Consider the following 6,662-nt stretch of genomic DNA (forward strand, 5'->3'; position numbering starts at 1 on the left):
AAGAGGAATTAACCCTTTACAAGGTAAAGAGGGATTTTATGCTACCCTTAGCTGTATGTTTGACAGATACATTGACAGAAGCCCCGCTCCCCGCCAAACCCATTTAAAAATGTCCACGGGGGGGGAGTTGCACCAGTTTAACTGGCTTTAGCTAAACCACTGCCAGCTTTGAGTGTGGATAAGGCCTACGGATTGTAAAGTGCTTTAAGAAGATGGATGAATGAGCATCCCATGAAGTTGGTTAGTAGCACTGTGCTCCTCTTACCGAGGCTGAGGCCCTTGCACCACCAAGCCTGTCGGGTCCCACCTTTCCCAGAGCATCTCAGACATCTCACAGCATCTCAGACACCCCCCAGTGGGGGGGCTGTCTTTCCCCCCAACTCTCACCCAGCAGGAGGCGTCGGTTAGATCTGATCAGCAAAGCGCCTGTTAAACTGGCCCCGTGGCACTGCACAGCTGCGTTGAGTCATAGCCGCTGTGTTTACTGACACAAAGCCCGGAGTGCAAGCGGGAGGCTGATCTGCCTTGTGCATCCCTCGGGCAGTTGCCAGTGAAGCTCTCATTCCAGGAGCTTTCTGAGTAACAAGACGTATCAAACCAGGCAGGAAGGACAAGGCTTTGATTTCCAGAGAGCAGCATGAACTGCCAGGGATGGGGGTTAAAATAAAACCTTGCGAATGGCGCCGATTTGCTTATGGATGGGGAAAAAGCTCCAAACTGCTCGGGCCGGGGAGAGGGAATTCTAGGGGGAGTGGGTGGCTAATGCCCCTTTGGCAATCCCAGCCTCCCTGTGTTTTACAGAGTCCCTTTATTATTATTTCTCTTACCCTGACAACACAGGAGAGGGATGACTCATCCCCCTGCGTCATTCAGCCCTTTCTGTGATCACACCAGCCAGGCTGCGGCACTGGGCTGAAAGAAGCCAGCAGTCTTTCCATGCCTTTGACCTAGTACAGACGAGCAAAAGTTATCTTCACTTTCCCTTTGCAGCCCCCTGTGCTCTCTCCAAGCGCTCCAGCCAGCTCCTTCTTCCCCTTCCATTTAGTGTCAGCGCAGTTGGCGTTTCTTGGTACAACATGGGAAAAGGTGACGGCAAGCCAGGTGCACACTTTCCTAGACAAGCACAACAGAAAGCATCCCCATGCTGACACCAAGCCTAGGGTCACAGTGCAAGGGTCTCTTATCTGGATCATTGTGGGAAAGCAGCTCTGTCTTCTCCCCACTTGGGGGAAATGCCGCTCATGCCTCAGCTCCACAGTGTCTGTGCAGTGTGTAGCCCCCACCCTTCAGCTACTGGTGTGGAGAGAGAGAAGCCTTTACACAAGATGCACATTTCCTTGTGGCCCATGTACAATTGCTGACGATCAGTGAATGACCTGCTCAGTTTCTGCCAATTCCTGCTTCTTTCTTCCTGTGATCTGACAATGTCCGTTTCCAGCGGACCCTTTCCCAACCAGATTTGTCCCCCGTGAAGTGTTGCGGTTCTACCCAGCGTGTCTTGGGCCCATTGGTCTGGCCACTGTAAGGCTAATGACTGTACAGAACGCCTCTACAGGTAGGGTTTCGTTACCATGCACATGGATTTAAGCCTTTCCATACGACATAGCCCAAGACAAAGAACTACATCTCATTTTTCTTGTTATATGTTTGTAGAGTGGCCAGCACAACGGGGTCCTGGCCACTAGCTGCTGCTGTATTATAAACAATCACACACGAAGAATATGCAAAAAGAGCGCTGAGGTTGCAAAGTCAAGCACTCAGAAGCGAGGACACGCTAGAATGAAGCTTGGCTGTGCAACCTTAATGCAGCTCCCTTGTGTGTATGTGTGATGCTACCATCGTCAATTCTATGTGCACATGCTCCGAATTCCACTACCTCAGTCACTGCCCAGGATGGCTGGTGCTCGTTGAGTGAGCCGCACTTTGCTGTTTTGTTTGATCCTTGTTGAAAGTGCGGCCCTCAGATCGTATTTGCGGCATGCTGTTCAGATCCTGCGCTGGAGACAGAATTATTAATAGGCATATGGCTTTCCTAGGGCGCTGTCGCCGGGTGCCTGGCCTTTTAAGGGGAAAGGTTCCCAGCCCCACTAGTGAAACACACGATTTGCCTCCCCAGGTGGAAAAAAATGGACAAAGTCCCAGGACAGGTAGGTCATTGGCTAAATCAGGCCTTCTGGGGTGCAGTGAGAAGACCGAAACCTGGAGAAAGCAAGAGCAAGCCGGGAAAAGGGAGGCTCCACGCCCAAAGCTGCCTTGCTAAAAAGACAAAGGAGCCCGGGAGGGGCTGCGGAGAGATCTGAGGGAGCAGGGACTGGGCTCAGCTTTCCACGGGGCGTGGGAGGCATTTTATCTATACGCTGGAAGGGGTGGACTTTTTCTTTATGGCTGAGCTGGAGGCTCAGGTCCCCGCAGCAACCAAACCAGGTTGGGAGTTCAGGAAACCCAATTTGAGCGAGGAAGAGCTGAGGCAGCGGCTAGCCTGAAAGCCAGACTGGGCAGCCGGCACTGCTACGGATGTTCATCGCCCTGAACCTGCATGCATCACAGCTTCTCACGCTTTTCCCCCCGGCCCCCTCCTGCTTCCCACTCTTCCCCTATGGCCTGGGCTAGGGCAGGACAGCCTGCGGCTGGGGACTCAGGGTGGCTGGGGGCAGTCGCCCACCCGGCACTCTGGGGCTGGGGTGCTGGGGCCACGCTGCCCGCCTGGTGCTCTGGGGCTGGGGGTGCTCATGAGGGCTGGGGCACGGGAGGGGCGGCTGCGTGGGGAGGGCTAGCCTCCCCTAATCGGCGGTTCATGCACTGCCCATGCTTTGCTTCATTCACGGCACACCTGCAACAAACGCAGCTGACAGTTCTACAGACAATGGCTGGCTGCCATACACTACCCTAATTCATCCTCAGAATGGATCCATCCTGGGCACCGAATGAGGCAGTGTCCTGGGGAAAAACAGTACAGGCTCATGTCATTAAAGCCTGTCAGACAATACACGCCCAAGGGGGCCAAATTGAGGTTGGATGGGCAGGCTTCATTCAGCATCCACTCCATTACCCTGGCAGCGTGTATATCCATAGTAACTCCCCTGCCTTACTCTGAGTTTACACCAGTGTAGCAGACATCAGCGGCTGGCCCGCTTAGTGTAATTGCTCAGGGAGCTGGAGGGCCCTGCAATCGCTAGCTAATTACCCAGCAGACAGTCCGCATGGCTACCATGGCAGGAAAGAGGAGTTTCCACATGCTCCAGGAGGTAGCCCTACATCGGGACCCTCCTCAGCTTCACAGCCACACCTGTTATGGCATTTACATGGGATCTGCTTTCAGCCTCTAAGAGAGAATGGCTTCCAAAATCTATCTGGATTCCTGCAGTTTTGGTTACTACTGCAGGGTGACCTCCACATGCTCCCAGTCCCAGATTCCCCCTCCCACCTCCAAAGCATATGTTCTGCCCTCTCCTGGACAGTCCATAGCCCCTCTAAGGTAGGGTTACCATATCTCATAAATAAAAAAAGAGGACCCTCCACGGGCCATGGCCCCGCCCATTTCCCCACCCCTAGCCCCGCCCCAACTCCGCCCCTTCCCCCACCCTAACTCTGCCCCCTCCTCCCTCCCACTCCCAGCCAGGGGGAAAGGGCTGCCCCAGTGCTACCAGCTTCACGGTTTGCCGGGCAGCCCCCAGACCCTGCGCCCCTGGCCGGCGCTTCCCCAGCGCAGCTGGAGCCCGGGAGGGGAAGCGCCCAGCCGGGGGCGCAGGGTCTGGAGGCTGCCCAGCAAACCGTGAAGCCGGTAGCGCTCGGGCTTTGGGCAGCCCCTATGCCTCCGGACCCTGCGCCCCCAGCCGGGCACTTCCCCTCCGGGGCTCCGGCGGCTCTGCGTAACTTACACTGTATAAGTTACACAGAGCCGAAGAGGAGCAGAGCCCCCGCAGCTGGAGGCTCTGCTCCTCTTAGGCTCTAAGAGCCGGGCTGCCCCAGCGCTACCGGCTTTGGGCAGCCCCCGTGCCTCCGGACCCTGCGCCGCCGGAGCCCGGGAGGGGAAGTGCCCGGCTGGGGGCGCAGGGTCCGGAGGCAAGGGGGCTGCCCGAAGCCGGTAGCTCTCGGGCAGCCCGGTTCTTAAACAGAGCCTCCAGCGGCTGCGGCTCTGTGTAACTGACCCTGTGTCAGTTACACACAGCCCAGGGGGCTGGAGGCTTTGCTCCTCTTTGGCTCTGTGTAACTGACACTGGGTCAGTTACACAGAGCCCCGGTGGCTGGAGGCTCCAGCCCCCGCGGCTCTATTTAAGAGCCGGGCTGCCCGAGCGCTACCGGCTTCGGGCAGCCCCGTGCCTCCAGACCCTGCGACCCCAGACGGGCACTTCCCCTCCCGGGCTCCGGCGGCGCAGGGTCTGGAGGCACGGGGCTGCCCGAAGCCGGTAGCGTTCAGGCAGCCCGGCTCTTAAACAGAGCCGCCATTTTCCCGGACATGTTCGGCTTTTTGGCAATTCCCCCCGGACGGGGGTTTGACTGCCGAAAAGCCGGACATGTCCGGGAAAAAGAGGACGTATGGTAACCCTACTCTAAGGGGATCAACATAGAATAGTCTGCTGCCTTCAGTAGAGTTACCCAAACACTTTACAACGTTGGCTTAGTTTTAATTAAAGAATAAAACAAGTTTATTAACTGCAAAGAGAGAGATTTTACGTGAGTACAAGTAAGGAGGCTTTAAAGGCAGAAACCGTCACAAGACAAATAAAGCTCAAACACTCTCTAAACTTGACAAATTGGACTCAGTTCAAAGTGAAGTTCCTTGCCACGTGTTTTCTGAACCAAGCACTCAGGCCAGGCTCTGCTTCCAAAGTCCATAGGCTCTTTCTTTTGTCTTCCTAGGTGGCAAAGAGAACTGCCTAGAGAGAGAGAACCTGGGGTGTTTTTGCCTTTCATGCGTCTGACAAAGTGGGTATTCACCCACGAAAGTTTATGCTCCAATACATCTGTTAATCTATAAGGTGCCACAGGACTCTGTCGCTTTTTGCCTTTCACTGTTACTCTTCAGTCCCCTTTGAAATTCATTTTCCCAAGAGTTACCCCTAGATCATGTTCATAGCCGCTGTGAGGACAGAGACAAGGCAGCTCTGGGGAAAGCAGGTTCATGCTGTTTGCTAAGATGCAGCTCTGTTTGTTCCTGCCGCCCTCCCTTGCCAAGGAATGGCTATGTGATGGCCCATCAGCTTTGATGACACCTGGCTAGAGGCGTCAGCTTTGTCCTTTGTCTTTGAGAAACAGGCTTGTCTAGCAAACACATGATTTCCGCGTACATTTGTAACTTTACATGTAATGTCGCTAAACACATTTCACCATGATATCACTGACCAGCGAGTTGTTCGTTTTCAAATGATGCCTCACCTGGCGTATTTTGTACAAAGATTATTACAGTTGTGTGGAGGGTGTGAATACAGGCTGTATTCTGGCTCCCCCACCTGCCACCAGTGGTCAGTGTACAGGTTTGATGCAAGGAGCATTTTCGGTGAGTCTCTTTAATAAGAGAGAGCTGACGAGCCGCACGGTTCTTGTAACCACCATTCTCTCCCTCTGGTGGCAGCCTTCATCCTGGTTCCAGCTCCCGCTGGGGTCGCTGCCTTCAGAGCAGGAGGTGGGCCTTGCACAGCGTGGCAATGCTGCATGCCGGGATGGGGTGAGCGCCCAGGCAAACACCGTGGGTTCTGAATTCTGGTGTGGGTTGGAACTGCTCAGTGAGGGGGTGCACAAGGGCGACTGTGCTGGGGAGTGAACTGGGGCCCTCCAGAGCCAAAAGTATCAGTGACAGGGCCCTAGCAGACTCCTAGCCTAGGGTTACCATATTTCAGCAAGCAAAAAAGAGGACGGGAGGAGCCCCGCCCTAGCCCCTCCCACTTCCCGCCCCCCCCAGAACCCTCAACCCTCCCCCCGTTCCTTGTCCCCTGACTGCCCCCTCCTGGGACCCCTGCCCCTAACTGCCCCCCAGGACTCCACTCCCTATCTAAGCCTCCCTGCCTCTTGTCCCCTGACTGCCCAAACCCTTATCCACACCCCCACCCCCAGACAGACCGCTGGGACTCCCACGCCCCATCCAACCACTCCCCACCCCCTGACATCCCCCCCCCAGAACTCCCAACCCATCTAAACCCCTCTGCTCCCTGTCCCCTGACTGCTCCGATCCCTCTCCGCACTCCTGCCCCCTGACAGCCCCCCCCAGAACTCCCAACCCATCTAAACCCCTCTGCTCCCTGTCCCCTGACTGCTCCGATCCCTCTCCCCACTCCTGCCCCCTGACAGCTCCCCCCCAGAACTCTCAGCCCCCCACCCCGCTCCTTGTCCCCTGACTGCCCCCTCCTGGGACCCCTGCTCCTAACTGCCCTCCAGAACCCCACCCCCTACCTAAGACTCCCTGTTCCTTGTCCCCTAACTGCCCCCTCCTAAGACCCCCCCAACTGCCCCCCAGGACCCTACCCCCTACCTGTACCCTGACTGCCCAAAACTTTCTCCACTCCCCCCAAAAAGCCCCCCCCCCGTTTCTTGACTGCCCCCTCCAGAACCTCCCTGCCCCTTCTCCTGCCCCCTGGCCCCCTTACCCTGCTGCTCAGAACAGGGTGTTGGGCTCTGTGCGAGCCGGACACGTGGCTGAGCTCCCCAGCACAACAAAACCTGGTCCC

Source organism: Chrysemys picta, chromosome 7 (genome assembly GCF_011386835.1).
Source record: "Chrysemys picta bellii isolate R12L10 chromosome 7, ASM1138683v2, whole genome shotgun sequence".
In the NCBI taxonomy this organism is placed as follows: domain Eukaryota; kingdom Metazoa; phylum Chordata; order Testudines; family Emydidae; genus Chrysemys; species Chrysemys picta.